Genomic DNA, 25,588 nt, shown 5'->3' with positions numbered 1-25,588 from the left:
CCCTCCATTCTCCATCGTTAACAGCCCTGTGAATGGATTCCATAGCCTGCCCTCTGTTTATGGTTTTAAAATCTCACTCAAAATCTATTCCAATTCACTGAAGCTCAAAGGTCATACCCAGGTCATCACTGTGTCATTCTTGTCCATGCTATAAAGTTACCTGGACCCAGGAAGGAATGACCTGAATTTACTTTTCTCTCCCCTACTCACTCTTCTTGTGGCCCATGACATCTAGAATAAACCAAAAAGGGAATAAAGACAATATTGTTAGAGAAAGGTTGTTACCATACCTCGTGGTGTTGTGGCTTTGATGAGCAATGTCCACAATGTAGAACCCACACAAACATAAGCTCTGTGATGAAGTCCATGTGTTGTTCTTTTGGGAAAAGCCTGGTCAGTGCATAGACCCTTGATGGGAGTGAGCCACTGTTTAAGTTCTGTCCACGGGAGCAAAGAGCATGGGCTTTGTATCTGGGGTCAGATGGTCTAGGAGACAACTCCATGGGAGAAGGTACTAGTGCCACAAGTTTTAGTCCCAGGGTGAGCTTCCTTGTGGAATAACATCTGACTTATCCTGTGTTAACTTTTACTGACCAAAAGGTAGAAATGGAAAGCATAGTGGAAGGAGAAATGACTGTCAGTGGGAGGAGCTTACACTGTTATTGGTTCAGATGGCAGCGATACATGAATTGCACATGGCCTGAAGAACACAGATAAAGCAAGCCATGGACCTTTCTGCTGGTGCCCCATGAAGGGTGTCGCTAGCATCTGTGGGACATCACATGCATTGCAAAAGGTAATATCAGCACTGACCAGCCACAGCCATCGTGTCACTAGAGAGCTGACATTGTGTGGATGCTAAGTACAGGAAGGCCAAGTCCAGCAAATGAGGGTCACATGGAGAATAAAATTGAGTTGAAATTATTTTCACCTTTTTTTCTCTCTTCTTACTGTGGAATAGAAGAAGAAAAGGAGTGTGGGGCACAAAATGAAGAAACAGACATTTTCCCTTTCCCTAAATAAAGACTTTTATGCCTATACTCGGATATTCAGACACAGTGGGGAGGACATGGATATTCAAGTATTTAAGGATTAAAGTTTTAAATTGAAGCTGAAAAAATTAAAATTTTCAACTTCCAAATGATGGAACAGTATAAATTATGGATGATATGCAACTAAAGGCTGAAAAAAGTTTTGTGACAGGCTCTTTGAAGCATTATTTGAGCAAACATAATTTCAAATCATTTACCACCTGATGCAAAGTCTTTCAGGTACCTAACATATTTCTAATAAAAACTTTTCAAATGCAAATGAATTACATAATGATTCTGGTGAGGACTGTCTCATTTATGCATTCACTTGTAAACTGCTTAGGCAATTACTCAAGGTGACTGCGTGTGATAAAAGCCCCCGAGACTTCATTTACTTTTAACACCTTGTCCTTACTCAAAGTGGCCCCTTCTGGCCTCTAGTCCAGAGACAAGGTCCAAACATTTCTCTCTGCTTTCCCTTATTAATAGTGATGTGGATGTGGGCACTTCCTGGAGCACACAACACCATTATCACATCTTTCTCTTACATTACATAATGAGCAATATTTCACATGCTCAGTCACCGGGGAGATGGTCCACTTAGTAGGCTCTCATTGTATGAATGTCTTTGAGTCATTTACTGCTGCAAATTGAAGGTGAAATGCAGAAATAACTCAAACACCTTTACCTGATGCAAGAACAAGTGTTGACCTGTAAATCTTATTTGGGTTATCAGAATCATAAACTGTTGCAAATAGGACTGATCTTGTCTAATCTTGGTCTGTTCACTTGCAAAATCATTCCTGATTGATGCTTTTAGGAGCTACAGGAAAAGCCTGGTAGAGGCCTTGGGTAGAACCTCCAATTGCATCCCACGTCAGCATTGGGCATGTTGCTATATATTAACAACACCAAATATGAGAGTATAAATCTTCCTTGATTTCCCTATTAAATTTTAATTATATAATAAAAAGGTCTTTGAAATTCCGCCAATTTACAAACAGCATTTTGTTTAGCCCAATTTTGAGAGCACCTTGTTTTACACTTGGTCATCCTTGTGCCTTTATACTGACACAGACATTGTCTTCCACCTGTGCAGCAGTGTTTATGACAGTAGTGGCAGACCTATGGCATGGGTGTTATTTTGTTCTTCTTAGAAGACAAAAGGAGTTATTCTATGAGTTGCTTCTCTTCTAAGCTAAAACCTCAGTATTCAGGTTCAATTGCATTATTGACACTTTGCAACAAATAAATGGGTGGCAGTTTGGGCACTTGGTTTCTAAAAGGTTTGCCATCACTGGTTTATGAGAATTTGAATTCATAGGTCCACTTCTCCACAGCCTGGTTTCAAGTTTGTTCCCCTGTTAAGATCTTAAGCTTTTGCAGAATACAGATCTCCTGTTGCATTCATCACTGTTCCTCAGTTAAGGAATTCACTGCATACGATTTGAGGTCATAATGAATGAATAAATCTTAGAATAATGGAGGTATAATGTCACTTTTCATTTCAAAATGGCAGGAGTCACCTTATACTTTTTTATTTTTTAGAACAATACTATAAATGGGAGTAGATTTTGCACCTTGAGGTCACCTATCAATGTGTGAAAACATTTTGGCTGGCATAACAGGGTTTTTACAGGCATATGAGAAAAGGGACAGTACTGTGTGCCACAAAACCTATACAACTGCCCTCCCCACTTGCAGGTGTTACTGAAGCTTAAATTTCAGTAGTGCACAGGCTGACAGAGCCTGGCATGGAAGTTTGACTACCTAAGAACCTAACAGCATTTCACCAATCGGACATTCAAAAAATATTAGGAAGAAGATGGAGGAATACTTGGTTAAAATGCTATTGTTTATTGACTAGAGATTGAATGGACAGATGGATTAATAAAAGTACTTTTCACACTTTATAATGTGCAAACTAAGTTTGCATGTCTCTCCAAAACATAACCCTGCACTGCCAGAGTCTTAAATGCCACTTCAAAAAGGCTGCAGATACGTTCCCTTACTCTGCAGTGCTGCACCATTCCAGCATTGAGAGCTTTCCCAAGAAATTCCCTCCTGTCTTCTTGCACTTTTTCCTTTTGGCATTTCTTTAATATGAGGGACAGAAGTGTCAATCACCATTAACTACAATGATTTTGTACTCAGAGGGAACTCTAGTTCTTATGGGAATGGAGACAAGTGGCAGGTGTGCTCCTAGTTACAAGGTCCTGAATGGAGAACAGGTGTCCTTCCCACCAGGACCTCATCGATGCTCCTGTCCTCTAAACATCATGCCGTTCTTCGGTGCTTTCATGTAGTACAGTTCATCAGTCCCAAGTTTGCCCACTGCATTCTGCTTCTGGCAGCCATTGTAGACGCAGATACATTTCTTAACAGAATAGAAACAACCACAGAGGTGTCAGGGACTTTTCAGATTCTCTATTGATAGCAGAAAGTGCTGACATATTCTATGGCCAGGGGTGTAATTCTAGAATTAATTTACAAAGTGAATATCCTCTATTATACATAAATAGGCCTAGACTACTTCTTAATGTGTTAGAGGTTTTGTTTTGTTTCCTAGTTAAAATACGTGTTGTAATTGTATTACTGTTTCAATTTAACAGAATTTGGTACTTGGTGTTTTTAAATGGCTCCATAACACACCGTTACAGAAGTAGAATGTAATGTATTTAATTTATTCACATTTATCTATTGTTTATTGCAATTATTCATTGTTATCCAACAAATATCCTTTTCATTGTAATTACTCACCTGATTCTTCTAAGATTTCTTAATAGAAAGAATTGTAGTGTTAAGTGACATGCGTGTTTCAGATTTTATTTAAACTTTCTGATCCTCATCAGTAAGCAAATAATAAAATGTTTTTCAGAGATATGCAAAGCACTCTCAACTCTTATTTGGAGTTCAGTTCTTTACACTCTAATTTCTTTCACATATTAGTCATTCTTTTAAAATTTAAAAACAGTATATGTTTGTAAGATATTATATTATGTTGGACTTCTGGAATTTTGACTATAATAGATTGGGATAGGATTAGGTTTACAGTTCTTAAAACAAAAATATATTAAGTATATTCACATATATAGGTCAGTTTACCTAATACCTTTTATATTGTGGGTTAGTGTCCTTTTTTTGTTTAGGGTTAAAATATATATTGTTATTCTGTTTCCATATCAATTTATACAAAACTTCTTAGTGCTTTTAATTGGCTCCATAGTAGTAGAATAAAATTACCTTCATTTATATTTATCCAGATTTTTTTCAAATTAATCATCATAATATAAGAAATATAATTTTAGTTTTAAATATTTATCTGCCTCTTTTTGAAGATTACTTGCTAGAAATTTTCATCAGGAAGGGAATACTAAATTATATTCTTCAGAGGTAAAGATCACCACTATCAATCAATGTGGAACTCCATTCTCCACATTCTTCCATCATTTATGATCAGTTTTTCAACAATTCATTAACTCAATAATATGAAACTATCACATTTTACTATCTTTTTGATTGTTTATAAATATGGCATTTAATCAATTTCTTAGACCTCTGAGTTGAGTTTTTCTTTGTAAAATCACTTATTTCTCTAGTGAGGTTCTGTGTCTTGACAGTTTTCTTGAGGCTTTTCAGTTTACTCTTAATTTTACACTAACTCTAAAGTACAAAAAATATTTATTTGAATGAAAGAATGCATATGGGTTTTCCGCTATGACTGTGCCAATGTAAAACTGTGAAAGCAGTATGTACTTCTAACTTTTTTAACATCAGGAAAAAATAGGTTTGGATTTCCTGAAGAATATGAAGTAAGAGGCAAAGGCATAATTTTCTAATATGTTCCATTATCATTTTTGGAATAACATATTCTCCCTGAAATGAAAGCCCATTATTATTTTTTCCACAATTGTGTTTATAGAAAGCAAATGCATAAAATTGCTTTATACTTCAACTGGGACTTAAAATAAGAAAACTCACAGGATGTGGAAAGTATCCAATCTCAAGACAATCACTGTTGAAGAAATTACTCCACTTACTCATGGTTATTTCTGTGTATACAACATATCTCCTGTCATATAAAATATATATGATTTCTCTTCTAAATCTGAAATGATTAATTCATGGAACTCAGAGTCCCTGTGAAGAGATTCAGAAAGACTGGTCCCAGAGAAACAAACTGCTGAATGTGACACCCAATAAAGCCCATCCTGAGAAGACACAGGGACAAGACACTGAGAGGAAAGATGGAACCAGGACCTCTGGAAGGGGAAGAAGTTGACCATGAATGGGAGGCCTTCGAGGGAAGTATAGCCATTGACAAAACAGAGAAATGGGCAGATCTGAAGAAACTGGGAAATAGCCAGAAAAGCTCTAAGAAAAAAACAATTGTCACCCCAGACTTCTAAATCGTGCAAAATCAGCCTTCAAAAAATTGATGGAGAAATAAAGACTTTTCATGACAAAGAAATATATGGCTATAAATCTGCAAAGTTCTTAACAGATCCTGAGTAGAGATACAATATCATGAGTATCAATGAGACCAAGGAAAGTACACATCTAACTGGGACAGTGATTAAATGAAGAGAGAAAAAGTAAAGGAATCAGCACTGGAAAACTATTATAATAATTGAATTGAAGAAACATCTCTTAATAATAACTCGCAATGTAAATCATCTCAACTCAGCAATGAAAAGACTCAAGAAAAAAAATGAAACAAAAAAATTCAGGAATTACACTTCATCAAAAAGTGCATAACACTGAAAATGAAAGAATGAAAAAGATATTTGATTCAACCAGATCAGCAAAACAAACAGGAGTAGCAATCTTATTGCCAGACACACAGGACTTCAAGACAAAACTGATCAGAAAAGATATTACTAAAGGTAAAGGTAACGGTTCAATAAGAAGACACAGCAAATGCCATACATATGCATTTACTGAGTGTCAGTGCACCCAATTTCAAAAAACAAAAACCTCTGGACTGGAGGCGCAGAGAGATACTAATACAATCACAGTGTCACAGGTAAATAACTCCTTCTCACAATTAGAGGGAAACCAGATGAAAAATCATCAGAGTTAAACCACACCCTGAACAAGTGGACTAAGTGGATATCTACAGTGTTTCACCCAACAACCATAGAATACAGATTTTTCTTAACAGCACATGAAATTTTCCAAAATAAAACGTATCTTGGGCTATAAAGCATCCTTAAATAGACATAAGAGAATGATGTAATTTCTGTGTACAATCAGATCATAGTTCAATGAAGCTTTAAATAAATAGCAAAAGAAACTACAGAAACTACATAAAACATATGAAAATTAAATACTGTATTACTGAATAATCAGTGGGTCAAAGAAGAAACCAAGGAAGAAATAAAAAAACTCTCAAATCAAGTGACAAAGGAAGTACAATATACCACAACCAATAGGACACCTCAAAAGCAGATCTAGAAGAGGAGAGTATAGTTGTACCTGCACACATAAAAAGATAGAGCAATCTCAAGTAAATAACCTAATGATACATCTCAGGGTCCTAAAATGGCAACAACATTTCAAGTCTGAAACTAGTAGAAAGAAATTGGAAAGATCGAGAGGAAAATATTTAAATTGAGACAAAAAAGAATATAAAGAATCAGTGAATCAAAAGATTGGCTCCTGTAAAGGAAGGAAAGTGGTCCAGAGAATGGGGAATATGGAGAAAAAATGAGGAAAGGAAAACTAAAAGGATTCAGACATGATGTATATATGAATGAATTCCCTGTGACAAGTGTTTTCAGTATCACAAAAATGTGCTAACTAAATAAATTATTAAAAAGTACAAACCCATTTCAACATTTCCTTCCTACTATGTTAGAATGACTGAAAAGCTTATCTGAAAGAATTTTCATAAAAATGAGAACAATTAATAAACTCTCACAGTGATAAAAAGGTAGTATACAATAATTAATCTGAACAAACTATGCTTTCAAATTCTTAGTAAAGTTTTGTTAGCATACATTTTTTTAAATTTCCATTGTATGAAAAGAGAAGTTATCACTGGCAAGTTAGAAGTGTAAATGTTCGGTTTGGGCACAAGCACAGTAGTTAAAGTTTCCAACTTTCTCACTTTCAGCTATGGGATTCAGTCTTAGAGGCATTAGATATGCAAAATGGTTGCACTACTTTCCTGAGGGAAAAGTGTCCAGAATATGACCTTATATATGTTTAATTGGAATATGGCACTCAAAATTGCATTAGAAAACAGATCATTCTCTTTAAAGCAAAACACTGCCCAAGTATGAAGAGTTAGGTAAAGGATAAATATTCTAAAATAGAAGCAAATAGCATTTTATATCCAAATGAAAATTATTTGTATATTGAGGGAATAGTTTTATACAATGAGGACATTATTACTGGTAAGTTCCTGAATATGGGAATAAAGTACAAAGAAAGGGAGAAAAAGTATTACCAATGCATAATTACAGAGTATTTTATATTTTTTGAGGATTTGTGAAGAGAATCATATAATTGGCCTGATAAGATAACAGCAGAGAACCTCAAGACAATCATGAGTGTTGGTGACCTGACCCCTCCTGCAGCCGTCCAGCTGTGCTATGAAAATGTGAATGGATCCTGTGTCAAAGCTCCCTACTCCCCAGGCCCCCGCCTCCTTCTCTATCTGGTCTTTGGCTCTGGGGCTGTGCTGGCTGTCTTGGGAAACCTGCTGGTCATGACTTATATTCTCCACTTCAAGCAACTCCACTCCCCAGCCAACTTTCTGATCGCCTCTCTGGCCTGCAATGACTTCTTGGTGGGAACGGCTGCGATGCCCTTCAGCATGGTCAGGTCTGTGGAGAGCTGCTGGTACTTTGGGGACAGTTTCTGTAAACTCCACTTCCTGTTTTAATGGCTCCTTCTGTTATTCCTCTATTTTCCACTTGTGCTTTGTCTCCAATGATAGATACATCGCTGTCACTGACTCTCTGGTCTATCCCACCAGGTTCACTGCTTCTGTGTCTGGCATGTGTATCACCTTCTCTTGGCTGCTTGCTGTTGTCCTTAGTTTTTTCCCTTCTTTACACAGGGTCAAATGAAGCTGGGCTGGAGGAACTAGTGAGTGCGCTCACCTGTGTGGGAGGCTGTCAGGTTGCCATCAATCGAAACTGGGTTTTGGTCAATTTTCTACTACTTTTCATCCCTACAATTGTGATGGTAAGTGTTTACTCTAAGATTTTCCTTAGAGCTAAGCAACAGGCTAGGAAAATTGAAATTCTGAGCAATAGGACTGCAGCATCATCAGACAGCTACAAAGACAGGGTAGCCAGGAGGGAGAGAAAAGCAGCCACAACCCTGGGCATCGCAGTGATAGCTTTTCTGATTTCATGGCTGCTGTACTTTAGTGATTCCATCATCGATGCCTTCCTGGGTTTCATCACACCCACATATGTACATGAAATATTAATTTGGATCGCTTACTACAACTCAGAAATGTATCCCTTGATTTATGCTGTCTTTTGCCCTTGGTTTCGAAAAGCCATTGAACTAATTGTTATAGGTAAAGTGTTCAGACAGAATTCTTTCACAACAAAGTTGTTTTTTCAGTAGGTTCATTTTGATGAGGGCATTGAAAAGATTCACAATGGATGTATCAAAGGAAAAAGAAAGGTTCATCCACATGCAACATGATCTCTCATTGTAAAATAATTTAATTATGCTTTACCTTTGAACCAGATGAATTCAAGGTTAAATTCAGGTGCAATGTTCCTTGCTAAAGATAACATTAAAATCCAAATATAGAGAAAGTAGCATGGCCTCGGGACCACTGTGCGATCTTGGGTCACTGGCCTTTCTCTGAGTTTCCTGATATGCCCAGCGTATAACCATTCCCTAGCAGCAGGCCTGAGAATATTCCACAGAAAGAAAGAGATACAAGAATAATTTTAAATTCTGAATCTTGGCTTTTATTACTTTACATAGGCTTAACCCTTGGATACATATCCCTTCTTTTGTGGTATTCCCTTAATAAAATATAGATTAACTAATTGAAACTTAGAGAGTTGATAGCTCTTCAGTCAGAGGAGCAAAAGAGAAAGGCTGCACTGTCTTGTGTTCATATTTGTATGGTGAAAAAGATGATAATGGGCTTGGGAAGATTAAATCAATAGATTTAATTTCTAGGAACATCATCTCCATTATTTAAAATGGAAAGGAGCAGTGTTGTCATAAAGACATTCATGTTCTCAATGTGTTTTTTGCTGGTAAATACTGAAATCATAAAAAATTACATACATTTCTTTTTTTTTTATTTATTTTTTTTTTACTAGTTAATGGATTACATATTGCCATCTTAGAAATAATTGTTCAAGTCACAAAATTAAAGCTTGTAGAGTGGACATTCCAACAGTGATACTGCAAACAGTTCTGTTCAATGATCCAATAAAACTCTGTGATATCCTTTTCTATCTTATACATTTAAATATACATGCAGTTATATAGTTTAGAGCACTTTCTTTTCCTCTCTTTTGTACAATGACTATTACACATTTTGGGTTTCATTGCTCCCACGGTTCTTATTGCTTTTTTGGAAGAGAGTAAAACCAAATGTGACATAACAGAACAGAATCGGTCAAGTCAAAAGGGTGGACATAATAGATAATATAAAAACATAATACAAGGTGATCAACAATGGTTACCATAATGCCTCCCGCTATCTCTAATAGAATTGCCTATATCATTAGTTGTTATACAATTGAACAAAACCGTAAAGAATAAAACCGACAAAACCAAAACATTGGAGATATTGTAGGTCTTCAAAAGTAGATAAAAGTCAACGAGAATGGGCGTTATAATGAATCTCATTATCTTCTCAGCTGATGCCTAAACTTTCGAACCTGATACTATCCAGCAAAACAGAATAGAGGAACCTCAGTCAAAAACAAGATGGTGAGAGTAATACAGGGCTTCAAATCGAGATAATAGAAAGTCAAAGTGGGTTACTATATTATATCCTGCTATACTTTTCCCTTTAATTAAATGGATAAAAATAAAAAAGTAAATAATGGAGTGGAGATTGAGAAAAAAGAAGGCATAACAGCGAAACAGGGCAGATCAAAACATAACCATTTAAGCAGAATAGTGTTTCACCACCAGATAATCCTGACCCAAAAATAGTTACCATATTGACTCCCTCCCTGAAGTCCTTGAGTACAACTTCATATACTGTAGCATTAAGTATATCAAAACAATGTAAAACCATTTAAGAGAATGACAGCATTACACACAGGATATTTAGAATCGACTAACAGAAAATGAACAATGGTCTCTGTATAATCTCCTTGTCCTTAAAAAGTTTTTGCTTATACTATCGTACATAACAAAATCCAATAAGATACAACCTGTTTAGACCATTGGAGACAGAAGAACAAAAGCTAGATGAGACTTCAAAACAAGATGGTACTAAATCAGCATTACCTATTAAGATGTCATTTTCTCCAAAAAAAGCTGTTCCTATCATCCAATCTTCTCTGTCTCATTTCTGTTGAGCTCTTTTTCTGTCAGTAGCTGTCAGTTTGTCTTCTTCATTTTGTTCTCTGCTCCATTCGTTGTGGCCTCCCCGCCACTATTTCTGGGTTCTTTGTATTTTTCTTTTTTTAGAATATCCTGCAATACTTTCTGTAGGGTTGAATTGGTGGTTGCAAATTCCCCCAGTTCCTCTTTATCCTGGAAGCACCTCGTTTTTCCATCAATTTCCAGGGACAGTTGTGCAGGATATCTCAATCTTGGCTGGAGATTATTATCTTTCAAAGCTTGAATTATTTCTCCCCATGCTCTTCGTGATTTGATGGTTTGTGAAGAGAAATCTGCTGTAATTCTGATGGGTGTTCCCTTGTAAGTGATCTGTTTCTTGTCTCTTACAGCTTTTAATATTCTGTTCTTGTATTGAATTTCTGGAATTTTTATTATTATATGCCTGGGCGTTTCTCTGTTAGGGTTGTAGGTAGCTGGGGTCCTGTATGCCTCATACATCTGAGTATCTTTACCTTTTGCTAAATTAGGAAAATTCTCCTGGATTATTTCTGTGAGTAGCTTTTGTAGTTCACTTGTTTGTGTCCCTACTTCTTCTTTTATGTTCTTAATCCTTAAGTTATGGCTCCTCTTATCATCTTCTTGTCTTTGTATTATTGCTGTGTGTTTCTTTGTTATTTTTAAGAAGTTTTTCATTTCATTCTCCCATGTTTCAAGTCTGCCCTCCAATTCAGATAGTCTGTCCTTAGTTTCTTTCAAGCTGTTATGCCAGTCTTGGATAGACTTCTTAATTTCTTGATAGTCTCTTTGAACCTGCTTCACATACTCAATGCTTTCTCTGTTTTCTCCATCAAGCAATTCTCCCCTCTTTTTCTGTTCTTCCATTCCACCATCTGCTTTTTCCTGGGTGGTGCTTAGCATTTCTCTAACTATTCTGCATACTTCTAGCTTCAGGTCATTGATTACTTCATTCCTGAATTGGTCTATGAGGCTCTCTAGATGGCGCTTAATGTATATTGGTGCGGTGTCCACTATTGCCTGTTTCTCAGGATTGGGGGCCGAGGAGCCTTTTTTGTTGCTTCCCTTCCCCATATTTTCTGTTCCTTATAAAATGCAATCTTACATAGGAGGCCCGGCTTCCCTGCCTGTCAGCCACAGCCTGATCAAATTGCGCTGGCTAGTTGTTCCCGCCCACCGCTGCGCCCCAGGGAGTTGCGGAGGAGGCAGCCTACGTGGGAGTCGGTCGCTCCTCCGGGCCACCGTCAGGCTCTGGGATCTGGGTTAGGCCATCCTAGGGAGTCCGCCAGCAGCGTCACTCAGGCCAGGCACCTTTCACCAATCCCGTCCGAGAGGGGAATGTGCGGCTGGAGTTGTCACCGTGCCCTGCTCTTACAGGACTGCCCGAGCCCAGAAAAACCTCCGCTGGAGTCAAACTGTGGTAGGGGGTCAGTTTCTTGCTCACCTCGCCACCAGTCAGTTTTCCTCCTTGTCCGTCCTGTTTCCGACTCCGTTCGCAGACTCCCGTTTCCAGAGCTCGGCGCGTCTCTCCTTGCCGAGCCGCTGTGGAGGCAGCCAGCCGCTGGGCGGTGGGAAATCCAAACCGCGGTTTCCAATGGCGCGGGGACTCCGTTCTCAGACTCCCGTTCCCAGAGCTCGGCACGTCTCTCCTTGCGGAGCCGCTGTGGAGGCAGCCAGCCGCCGGGCGGCGGGAAATCCAAACCGCGGTTTCCAATGGCGCGGGGTTGAGCCTCCACACCGAGATTTTTCTGTTCCTATTTTAGCGCCAGGACTGTATTCTAAGTTAGATTCTCTCAGCCCAGTTCGTTCCTGAGTCAGCAGAGCATATCTCTACTGGTTCGTATCTCCTTAGTCCGCATCATTCCTGGCCTCTGAGCTGAGCCTTTAGAGAGCCTTCAGTAGCTGCTGCTGTCTGTCCGCCATGTTCTCAAATGTCAAAAAATTACATACATTTCAAACTTTACAAGTAGTATGACAAGAACTTTAAGATTTCTTCTTGTGATTCATCCTTATTTTAAATTTATTTCTCACTTAATTTAGGAATTGTTCTGAACTTTTACAGCTCTCACAGTTATACATGAAAATATAAATCCAAAATATACTCAAAAAAAGAAATCATGCTGGCATATGTTACAATACAAAGCTAATATCAAGAGAGGAAAATACATTTTTAATACAGTTCCAAAGTAACTGAATTAATCATACAATTCGCAACATACTACACAGGCCAGGCAAGTAAAGACAAATTGCTCTTGGTATTCCAATTAGAGAGGCACAGATCCATGGAAAACGTGACTCCACTGTGAAATGTCTTGTAGCTTCCTTTCCCTTGGACATCAATTTTTATCCATTTACTTTTATTTTTGCTTTTTGTATCAATTTTTATTTTTATTAGTATTAGTAGATGTCTGCAGTACATGAAGATCACATTTCTCACAGGGAGCTGATGCACGCATGTGACGTATCTTTGCTCTTTTTTCTCCCCCTTTTCTCCCTCCTTTCCTTCCCTCAATCTCTTGGGTCCATTTCCTTTGGCAAAACATTTACTTCTGTATTTCTTATTATATATTTTTATCTTGCTCTTTATTTATATTTTGAATTTCTTGTGTATGAAAAACCACAAAATATTTAAGCTTGTGATACACTAGAGAGGCTTTAAAAAGCATAGCATTATATCTTTGGAGAAGAAAAAAATTCATACAGAATATTCTTGCCATATTCTCTGATTTCTATTGAGATATACATCATACTATTTATTATAACTGCATGATGTTTTCTGTTATTAAATAAGTGCTTTGAATTTAAACCTTTCTTAATATACTATACTTTTTCTGATTCTACAGTGATTTCGTGAAACTATATCTTTGTGTGATTTGCTGTTGGTTAAATGCACCCTGGATGCCTTAAATCATTTGTTCAAGATTCTTCAGTTCCAAAGTTGAATACTATCAAGTTCACTTCATTCTAGTTGTTTTAATGAGTGACTTTTTCTAAATCAAATTAATAGAAAAAGAGGCACATGTGTACTGTGTGTGTGTCCAACTTTTTGTTTATATTCATTTCCCTGACATATTTATTAGTTATTTCTCCAGTAAGTACATGTTACATAAAAAATAACCTCCTAATCCTGTTCTTCTAGCTATAGAATAGTCATATGTGCTTGTGTTAATGCAAACTTTTTTCTGGATTGAAAAATAAAAGCTTTGTTCTGGACTGAAAAAGTACACTGAACATCTAGTTCAATACACCTACAATTGTTTTTGCTTTTTGCAACTTTTCAAATATTTTAGACCAATCATTTCGTTTGACTGTATCCATACCATAACAAGATCAATGCACTGCGGGTGTGTATTAAATATTTTAAGCTTTCATTGTTAAAAAGAAGTATGGCTGTTCTCATTATTTCCTGGGAACTACTTTATGCTGAGTCTAGAACCTGAGTCTTTATTTCAGTGAACGTCATTAAGTGATTCCAAAAGTCACCGTGAATTGTAGAACCGTAAGGATATAACAATAGAGAATTTTAAATTTTGTGAGGATTATATGTTCATATATGAAATATGCATTCTATAATTGAAATGTTTTAATTACAATAACTCATTTAGTCTGTACAGCCACCTGTGGAGTAGATAATATTATACCTTATCTTGAGAAAAATCAGATATAAAAGGGTAAAGCCTCAACATCAAAGGTCACATACAGAGAGTAAGTGATGACCCCCTAAATATGCTCCCTCTCAAAAGTGATTAGGCCCAGCAGTCGCAAATAACTTGCTTAGAGATTTTTTGAGCGTGCAGTTTTTACAAAAATTATTTTATTGGAAAAATATAACTGTCAGAAGGAAAATTATGAGCAAAGTTCTATAGACAGATATAAATTTGGCCGGATAAATACCTTATGACCTCTTTTGCAGCCTGGAGTGAGGCTTGAAGTCAGGAGTCTTCACACAGAGCTACATTCCCAGAACATTTTTTAAATTTTGATTTCATGACAGGGTCTTGCAAAGTCATTAAATTGCCCAGGCTAGACTTCAACTCGCAGTCCTACTGACTCGGCCTCTCAGAATGCTAGGATTATAGACTGTCATGTGTAATTTTTCATTTAAAAATGTTTGAAAGTAATTCTTTTACTGTATATATATATATTTTTTTTTCTCCTAAAACTCAAAGCAGGGTCATGTAGACAAACTGTGTTTTAACTACCGAGGCAGGACTGGCCCACACATCAAACAATCCTGGCCTTGCTACTTCATAATATTTGAACACTGGTTGCTTTGAGCCTCTTCTCTCCAGCAAAATATTCAAATCCCAAGATTCCCCTACGCATTTGTGCTGATAATTCAATTTAATTATTTTCTGTGAAAACCAGTTCGTTATTGTGTAAAAAATGTGACTGCTTGTGAACTGTATATACCTTTAGTAGCTAATGTATTTAATACCAAGATCAATATTTTATTTTTCCATGCACAAAAGTTCAAAACTAAAGATTCATGGGTGCATTTCAATGTGGTCTTCCCCTTATCAGAAACCTCACCGTGCTTCCTATCACATATGCTCTGTGTTCTATTGATGTTTTACATATTTATTTTCTTAAAATACTGTTACTTAAGGAATATGATTTTCATCTTTCTGAAAACAGTAGGAACCTTCCACTACGCATGGAAGGGTAAAGAAGTGTTTGTTGAATGAAAAGTGTGTATTTACTTTAAATGTAGAAATATTTTAATAAATTTAGTAAGAATATATATATGTACATTATATTACATATGATTCTTTACAGGTCATCCTGTGTCAAGGTGGTTATCATTATCAAAGTTGAAGACACTATAAATGTTGAGTTTGTGGTATTTTACTGTGAGCATTGATCAAACCAAATGTTATTTAAATTGTTGGTAGCAAAGCAGCTCTTTCTCTGAGAGTGGAGCATTGGTGTTGAATTCAAGAACAGAAAAATTCACAAACTATGAACATTACATTTTTCTGTGTTCTTTTTACCAACCAACCATTAAACTTATGGTAGACTCATGAAATATTAGTGCAGAAAAGCACCATTAAAATTATCTCAGCCACATTATTTTATGCTCAGGGAATAGCATAGTCAATATACGACAGCTTATAAATACATGTGGAAGGATTTTATCATGCCTTGTAGCCTTGTTGGCTTGATAAGCACCATCCACATATGGCTCCCACATAATTATAGGCTCTGTGTTACGATCCATGTGCTATTTATTTGAAGGAACCCTCCCCACTGGACAGACTCATGATGTGAGTGAACCATTCAGTAGGCCCCTTTGCACTCTTGTTTAAAGGCTGTCCATGGGTGGCTGCAGAATGGGTTTTTGTATCTGGCTTTACGTTTTCCGGGAGACACTCCACTGAAGAAGGCACTGATGAATCAAGGCTTAGTCCATATTTAGGCCTCTTAATGGACTCACATTCCTAAATTGCCCCTATGTTGATTTTTAACAGCCAAAAGGTTCAAAGGGAGAGCACTGTAGGACAGTGGACTGACAGGAAAAGGGGCTTACCCCACATACATGAGTTCCACTGGGCCTCATTTGTAGCAAAGCCTTGGACCTTCCTGCAGGTGCCCATTAAGGGTGCTTCAGGAGTTTGCAGACATCAAACACAAGCTGGGGAGGATGTTGAAAAAGATCAAATCAGCACTGGTCAATCACAGGCATCACATAGCTAGAGAGTGAGGATGTTTCAAGCAGAAGCTGCTGTACCACAGCTGTCCTTGACATTGACATCATTGGATGCTTCACCAAGTGAGGTCTACAGGAAGACTATTCTTGCTATACAATTATTTTGACCTTTTCTCCTGCTTTTTTTTTCCCTATAGAACAGGAACAGTTAAAAGAGTAAAATAGGAATTGAAGAAGAAGTCATGTCTCTTCCCTTAAAGGAACTTCTGTCTAATCTTGCTCTGATCTGACACAAAACTTAATGAAGATGCTTTTATCAGCAACAGAGGAAGCATTCTGGAAGCCTTGGAAAGAACCTCCAAGGTCTTTGTTGACTAACCTCAACCATGAAAGTATAAATTTACCTAGATTCTTCTATTAAATTAGATTATATAAGTTTTGAAAATCCCTATAATTATGCATATATCAAAGCAGTATTTTTGTGTTTGGAGTTGTTTTGTTTTGTTTGTTGGTCTGACTAGTACATCATCATGCTTAATGCACTATCACAAGCAGTATCTTTCACCTTTACTGAGCTTATCAGAATTAAATTCATAGATCTGCTCCTCAACTCACTTTTTCAGGTTAGTTTTCTTCTTAAGATCTCATGCTTCATGAGAATAGATATCATATGTTTTATTCATTACTCAGTGCCCATTGAAGACATACTCTGCTTGTTTTCAGTAAATGCCTTAATTAATGAATGAGTTTGAGAATACAGGAGACACACAGTCATTTCTCTGCCTAAAATGACAGGTATCATTGGTTACTTTTTTGTTGCTTAGAATGAAGATCTCAAGGGGGAAGGAGGTTGATTTTGCATTTTAAAACCTTGGCCAACGTCTGGAGACATTTTGGGTTGGCACAGCTGGGGGATTTTACTGGACATAGGAGCAGGGATGCTGCTAAAAGCCACCCCACTCGCAGATCAGCCTTCCCTCCATCATGCTTATCAGGACTCAAGGGTAACTAGGGCACAAGTGGAGAGAGCTGGGTACATGCCTAAGTAGCAAGGAGAAGAGATTAGTGAATGTAGGATGCTATATTGTTTTTGCCCTTGAGCCCTTTTCTGAATTCTCAGCTCAGGTCAGAGCATGAGAAACCAAGAACAAAGCAATTGGTGTGAAGCTGAGCAGGAGTGAAGAGAAGGGTCTCTCACAGCTGGAGAGCAAAATCTGGAGGTCACTGTTTGCCACAGGGAACAACCCAATAAACACACGGCATATCGAGGAGACTTCTGACTAAGAGGAGATCAGAAAAAGATGAGTCTTCACATCTGAAATCCAAATGGGACATTGCACAATATCCACTCTGCTTCTGCTCTGCTGGGCTGAAGATAATTAAATCATCTCAGGGAGCAAACAGCAACACCAGAGCCTCCATGATTTGCTTATGTAATCGCCAGTAGTCTATAAAAATAAGTAGACGTTTCACAAGGGAGAAGGAAATGATTGAGCACTGAGCAAAAGAATGACTCTTACGTTAGATGGATCTAAACTCCCAGGGTGTGCGAATGCATCCCATCTTAAAAAGAGACTTCAACAGAAAACGGAAACCTAAAAGGAGTAAGTAGAAATTCTAGAACTGAAAAGTGTAATTCTGAAACAAAGAGCTCCATAACAGTGTAACAACAGATTAGAAACTGGAAAAGAAGACTAAAAAACTAAAAGAAGGTAAGTACAAAATATCCAGAAATCAACTCAAAGAACAAATTTGGAAAAGATGAGTGGCAATGAGTCTTATAAGACATAAGGAAAAGTTCTTAGTACGCACTATATGAAAGTATATAGCAGAATGTGTAAACCAGAAGCAATATTTCAGAACCCATTTTCCTGATAATTTTGTAACACTGATAAAGGCATGTAGACAGGCCTGATTATAAAGACTGTAAACAGGCTCATCAAAAATGCTTGCTACTGTTATGATAATGATTGCACTAAAAATTGTCACCTACTTTGTACACTTGAATTGTGCCCTGTGATTAATCAAAATTGAACACTGTGTTTTTGGAATTCTCACCATATTTTAGGCAGCATATAGCTTTCCAATACTTAATAATATTCATAAACTAAGAACTAAGATGAGCATTCCAAGAAAATTGCTGTGAAACGGTATCCAGGCCCATGAAGTCTAATTGATTTCAGAAGTATCAAGTGACTGTGACGAGAAGGTTTACATGAGAAGTGTGAAGTGTTTCCACATCCATGGGCAAATGTAGAGTAACTGCAAGAGATGGAGAGTTAAAAAGAAGGAAAGAAGTGGAAAGAAAAGTTGATAGAGAAGAATCTTTGGGTCTCAGCTAAAGGAGTCAAAATGAATTCCCCAGAATATTATAATCATTGTCTAATTAGTCTGTGAGTTTCTTTAAAACTGGAGCTTTTTCATAGAGCTAGAAGGAAAAGCCAATTATGATATTTTGTCTCTGGGCTCCATAAAAAGTCAAGCCAGCATTTCACTGAATAGATGTGCAAAAGAGATCCGCAGATTCCAGCTCTAAAAGAGATGCGCTAGCACAACGTGAGAGATTAAGGAGCTGTGAGCATTCTTTTTCCACTGTGAAAATATGGCCACTTCATAGGAGAAGGAGCTTACAAAAACAATCTGAGTATTCGTGTATGGAACCAGGCTGACTAATCCTGGAATCCAGATGCAGTCTGAGATGAAACAACAGGGAAGCCCCAATCTCTGAGCTTCAGTATAGTGGGCCCATGAGAGGGACTCACAGGAGAATTAACAATCAGTTACACAAATATCAAAGACATTACATATTGCAGCTCTCAAGTTTGTGGTATTTGATATTTTTACTTGCTATTAAAATTGTTTTCTAGATTTCCCAACATTAATCATAGGATAAAATCTTAAAATATAAGTAGAATGCAAAAAACTTTGCACAAACTTAAGCTTTTCCTGGTCCTTTATCTTAATTTCTTCTATCCATCCTTCCAAACTTGGCTCAAAGTTCATGTCCTCGGTGCATTTTTTCATGCACCTCAGGATATGCAATGTCTGGTGCCACTGTTGCCTTTACACTTTCTTCATGTGTTCAGCTTGAAGTGCATCACATTGCTGTCATGTTTCAGATCTGTCTCTCTACTATAGGGAGACTACCCTACCTGCAGAGGATGTATCTTTTTTATTTGTGAACACACAAGATAGTAGTATAAACAGATGCCTAATTAAAAATCTAACATAAATGTAGAATTCATAAATCATTGGGCTGCAGTTGTAATTGGGGTTGTCCTAGAGGGCTTAATCCAGCCACCAAGAATACTGAATTGCTGAAATACCTCTGTTCTGTTACTGTTCTTAAAGTAAATGCTCTCAAACTTCATATTTTCATAAATAATTTACCCTTTTTGAAGAGATCATTCTATGTACAGATCTGCACTTTCAATTTGCTGAGAATTACTTTCAGAAGTTAATAAATTTTGATTTTATTAAAAATTTTGACTGAATTTTAGCAATTCTTTACAAAATCATGTTAATAGAATGAGCTATGTAACTTACTTATGCTAAGTTTCATACCTTTAAAGTTACAACTGAGCCGGGGATAGAGCTCAGGGACACAAGAGTCTGCCTGGCAACCACGAGGTTGTGAGTTTGATTCTGGGCACCAAAATAAATAAGTAAATAATAATAATAATAATGGACAATTGAAATGAAGATAGGTCGTGGCATAGAGAAAATATTTGGTTACTGTGGCACGGATATTCGGTTCAGAGAATCTTCTCCCTTTGGGAAGTTGAAAATTCTCTGTGTTATGCAGTGGGAATGGGCAGACTTTCTGCTGAAGTGTATAGCAACACCTTGAGCAGTTGCTCAACTCCTCAGACAGCCCTGATGCTCAGCTTCCAGAATGTAATGGACCCTTGATGAACACTCCCTACTTGCCTGAGTCCCAGCTGCTTTTCCATGTGGGGTTTGGATTTGAGGTTGTACTGGCTGTGTGGGGAAACCTCCAAATTAAGACTTCTAATCTCCATTTCAAGCAGCTGCACTCACCAACAAATTTCCTAATTGCTGCAATGCCCTTCAGCATGGTCAGGTCATGGAGAACTGCTGGAACTTTGGAGCAAAGTTTGGTACCCTTGGAAGCTGCTGTGATGTGGTATATTGCTGCTGTTCTTTCTTTCAGCTATGTTTCATCCCCACGCACATGTACATGTTTGTTACTAAACCTACACCCGATACCACCATGTTCAAGGTGCCTGTGTCAGGCATTTGTATTAGGATCCTGGGTCCTGTCCTTTGTAGAGCAGTCCCATGTTCTACACAGGTGCCAATGCTTAAAGGCCGGCGCAATTAACCAGCACCCTCAGCTCTGTAGGAGCTTGTCATCTTGTCAAAAATCAAACTTGGGCTTTGATGGATTTTCTGTTGTTTTTCATACTTATACTTTGTATGGTAATTCATTTTATTCTATTTTTTATTTTAAAGAGAATAAAACCCAACAAAACAAAAAAATAAAGTCAATTAAAAGAGAACAGTGAAAGTGGCACAGAACTTCAAAACAGAATAATACAAAATCAACAATTGCTACCATCATAATCTTATTATTTTCACAATAGTTGTCCATCCCAGCAGACATAGTAAAATTAAATAAAAAACAGAATAAAACCAATGAAACAGAACATTAAATAAAATGAAACAATAAATCAGAACAAAATAAAATAGTGAGAAAAATATTAGATTTCAAAAACAAGAGGGAAGAAAATCTCCCATTTTTTATATTGCATATTGTTATCCTCCTAATAGATGCTATTAAGCCTAGCCATGCAAAGTCAATCAAACAATACAAGTATTTAGTTGTTTTTGTAACTTAACTGTTATCAACTCAGCCTGTTCTTTAAGCCATCCAGGTGCTTCCAGGGGTGGGAGGTGGCTTCTTGATTCTCAGTCTAAATAAACACTGGTTGGCTTATGGGAAAGATGAACTGGCTTCTCTCTTCCTGGGCCACTCATGGTTTGTGTGGCTTACAGGAATTGGCTTCCTATTGTACTCTTCCCAGACCCAGCATGGCTTTTGCTGACTCACAGGAAAGGTGAACTGGCTTCTGTCTTTTGTATAAGAGTTTAATGCAACAATATATTTATATCACTAGAAAACAGGCTAAAGAGATTAAAAAGTGTTAGATCCAAAACAGAGTTAATATCAGAAAATTATGAATATGAGTGTAACCAGGACAGAGAGAAGAGCATTTAAATCCTGGGGTTCACAATGTTAGTATTTTTATTTCATTATTATTTTTATTCTATGTTGTAATGTTAAGTAGAGTAAATCAGACACACAAGCTTAGATATCACATGCTTTCTTTTATATGAGAAAACAAAATACAAATAAAGAGCTCCATAGAAGATACAAAATGTGAATTAGTAGATCTTTTGCACATAGGAAGATGATCAGGAGATGGATGGAGTAGGGAGAGAGGGGAGGGAAATGGGGACATAAAAAATTGAGATGAGTTATGTGCATGTACTAACTCCCCACAAGGAATGCAATCATTTTGTAATACAATATATACTAATGAGAAAACTGAAAAAATATGCTCAAAATGTTGAAAAGCAGTAGAAACACTAAAATATAAGTAAGCAGAAGGACAAATCACAGGGAAAAGCAACCTAACTAAAGAAATCTCTGCAACTGTGACAGAGTTTCTCTCAACTCAAGTAATCTTCAACCTATAGTGCCAAAACAATACAAATGGTGCCCCAAACTACATCCCTGAGATATTTTAAGTCCCGGATCTCCATCTTTACTTGACTTTTACTTCAACACTTTTTACTGAGATATGTGCATACATAAAAATAGATGTACCCTTAATTGACAAAAAGAATGTAATCAAGTCCATTCAAGATTCTAGTATGTCTCATTGCAACACATGAGTGAGAACTGTGTCCCCCTACTGAGAGCTAAATAGGGGCTAGAGCAAAAGGTTGTGAATTTTCAGGTCTAAAACATGAGATACAAGTTCAGCTGAGGCCATGAAACTCAGAAAGAATTATACCTTTTTGATAATAAAGGTGCTACCCTGGCATGTGTCAAGCTCTCCACTGCACCAGTAATTGGAGGGCCTCTGTGACAGTGCTAGAGTGCTCTGTTTCTCCTTACAGCCAATGCCTACAAAGCTTCTCTTCCCTTGCACTCTGCTGTGAGCACTCTGACTCATGGCCCTTTTTTCCACCAAGAGCAATGGGTCATCCCAGAGTCCTTTCAACTGCAGATTTTTCTCTCTTTGTCATCTTTCCCTCCATGTGTAATATTGCCAGGTGTGAGACTGATACCTACAAAGTGATTTTGGTAATAAATACGAGACAGCAAGGCATGATGATGCTACTCCAAACAATTCAACAGGAAGAGATAAATATTAGAAGACGATTGTATATTCACATTTCAAATGACAAGCATGAGCATTGGTGACCTGACCCCTCCTGCAGCCGTCCAGCTGTGCTATGAAAATGTGAACGGATCCTGTGTCAAAGCTCCCTACTCCCCGGGCCCCCGCCTGCTCCTCTACCTGGTCTTTGGCTCTGGGGCTGTGCTGGCTGTCTTGGGAAACCTGCTGGTCATCACTTCCATTCTCCACTTCAAGCAGCTCCACTCCCCAGCCAACTTTCTGATCGCCTCTCTGTCCTGCGCTGACTTCTTGGTGGGGACGACTGTGATGCCCTTCAGCATGGTCAGGTCTGTGGAGAGCTGCTGGTACTTTGGGGACATTTTCTGTAAATTCCACTCCTGTTTTAATCTTCTGTTACTGTTCTATCTTCCACTTATGCTTTATCTCCATTGATAGATACATTGCTGTCACTGACCCTCTGGTCTATCCCACCAGGTTCACTGTTTCTGTATCTGGGATGTGTATCACCTTCTCCTGGCTGCTTGCTGTAGTCTATAGCTTTCTGTTCTTTACACAGGGGCAACTGAAGCTGGGCTGGAGGAACAAATAAGTACCCTCACCTGTCGGAGGCTGTCAAGCTGGAGTTAATCAAAACTGGGTCTTGGTCAATTTTCTACTATTTTTCATCCCTACACTTGTGATGATAAGTGTTTACTCCAAGCTTTTCTTGATAGCTAAGCTACAGGCTAGGAAAATTGAAATTCTGAGCAATAAGACAGAAAAACCATCAGATAGCTACAAAAACAGGGTAGCCAGGAAGGAGAGAAAAGCAGCCACAACCCTGGGAATCGTAGTGATAGCTTTTCTGATTTCACGGCTGTCGGTACTTCATCAATTCCATCATCGATGCCTTCCTAGGCTTCATCACACCCATATACGTGTATGAAATATTAGTTTGGATCACTTACTACAACTCGGCCATGAATCCCTTGATTTATGCTTTCTTTTGTGCTTGGTTTCATAAAGCCATTGAACTAATTTGTTACAAGTAAACTGTTCAGACAGAATTCTTTCACAATAAACTTTCCTGAGTTGATTCTTGTTTTTTTCCTGAAAATTAGAGATTCATGCTAGAAACTTTAGAGGAAAAATAAATGATCGTCCGTGTTGAAGATTTCTTAATGTAAAATAACTGAATATCTTTTAATCTTAAACTAGGACAAATTCAGATCAAATTAATGTGTAATGTTTTTGATAAATCTAGCATTAAAAGCCAAACTGAATAGAAGGCCATAACTTTTGAGTCAAATCTGCCATTTATCACTGTGATATTGGGCTACTGGTTTGTCTGAGCTTTTTTACGTCAGGTGAATAACTGTGTCCTTGTATCACTGAGAACATTTAACATAAAAGATAATAAAAATAACATGAATATTTAAAGTTCTGATTCTTCTATTAGTTTTTGTAAGTTATCAATCTGAATACACTCCTCTCTGTTGTAGCATTGCCTTCATCAAGTATAAATTAATAAGAGAATCTTACAGAGGTAATTGCTCTTTATTCAGAGGGGCTATTCAGAAAGGCTGCATACAGTCTCAGATTTGTATGTCAGGGTCAGGAAAAACAAGCCAGGAGGCATATCTATTAATTAATATCAGTTCCATTATTTACAATAAAAAAGGAAATGGGTGGCATAAATAAAAGCATTCACCATTCAGTGAACGTTTTGCTAGTAACTACACTTATAAAAAATTACATGAATATAAGAAACTTTAAAATTTATTATATGTTTAAATCATGGAGTTTAAGTTTTTCTGTTATGATTTACTTCTAAATTAATTTATTACTCACTTAAATTTGCAATTGTTCCAAATACAGAATTTTTCAAAGATGTACATTAAAGTATAAATCTGAATATAACCAAAGGAAGAAAGAACTCTGACATGAGGATTATTACCAAGGGTAGAAACATTTATTTTCATAGTTCCAAAGCAACTGAATTGTTTCTGTAATTCAGAACATATTGCAAATGGCAGGTAATTAGTGGTGAATTGCTCTTGGTATTCAGGTCAGAGGACAGCATGTTCTATGCATCAATGAATAAGCTGCTGAGTTCAATTTGTCTCTTTTGGGCACCAAACTTTATTTGTTTTTATTTTATGTTTCCTTTTTATCAGGTTTTTATTTTTACTGATACATGTTTGCAGTATGTGATGACTACATTCCTATGGAGAGCTGGTACATCCACAGAACACATCTTTTTTTTTTTTTTTTTTTTTTTTTTTTGTCTTTTTCGTTTTTATCGGTACCAGGGTTCGAACTCACGACTGCTGCTTGCATGGCAGGTGCTTATGCCACTGAGCTAAATCCCCAGCCCCCACAGAACACATCTTTATTCCTTTTTGTTTCTAATTCTCTTTTGCTCCTCTCCATACCCTCTACCTCTTGGTCCCTTTCTCTTTTCTAAATGATGTTTCTCCACATTCATATTATTTCTCTTTTGTTTTGATTGTTATGTGTATGTTAGGTTTCTCACACAAGAAAAAATATGCTTGAGACAGGGACCAACTTTTAAAAATCAGCATTATATCTTTGAGGAAGGAACTAATTTAGAAAAGTGTCCTTGCTATTTTTCTCTAATTTCTACTTAGATACACAATGATACTATTTATTACAAGCACATTATTTCTTCTAATATTAAATAAGCACTTTAAGTTGGTAAAGCTATGTTTATGTCATGTACTATTTCTCATTATACTGTGATTGAGAGAAACTGTATATATCTATGTGATTTAAAGATAAATAAATTGACCCTGGATGTCATACTATCCTTTACAGTTCTTCAGTTCAAGTGTTAAATGCTGTCAATTTATTTAGATTCTAGTGATTTAAATCTGAGTAAGTTTTCCTAAATTAACTAATAGAAAAATTTATATACATATCGAGCATGTCCAATATTCTTTTATTTATATTTGTTTTCTAGGCATATTTATTGGTTACTTCCC

At 37.1% G+C, this 25,588-nt stretch overlaps 2 pseudogenes; both read left to right on the top strand.

Annotated features, from left to right (window-relative positions):
- The first annotated feature begins 7,584 nt into the window (after positions 1-7,584).
- On the top strand, positions 7,585-8,621 carry LOC100720375 (trace amine-associated receptor 7a-like; annotated as a pseudogene).
- Positions 8,622-22,643: 14,022 nt separating this feature from the next.
- LOC100720648 (trace amine-associated receptor 7a-like) lies at positions 22,644-23,635 on the top strand (annotated as a pseudogene).
- The last annotated feature ends 1,953 nt before the right edge of the window (positions 23,636-25,588 follow it).

Source organism: Cavia porcellus, unplaced genomic scaffold (genome assembly GCF_034190915.1).
Source record: "Cavia porcellus strain 051 isolate PalLab524CR breed Dunkin Hartley unplaced genomic scaffold, mCavPor4.1 scaffold_22, whole genome shotgun sequence".
In the NCBI taxonomy this organism is placed as follows: Eukaryota; Metazoa; Chordata; class Mammalia; order Rodentia; family Caviidae; genus Cavia; species Cavia porcellus.
The sequence above is the reverse complement of the archived record's forward strand: the minus strand, read 5'-3'. Positions and strand labels throughout refer to the sequence as shown.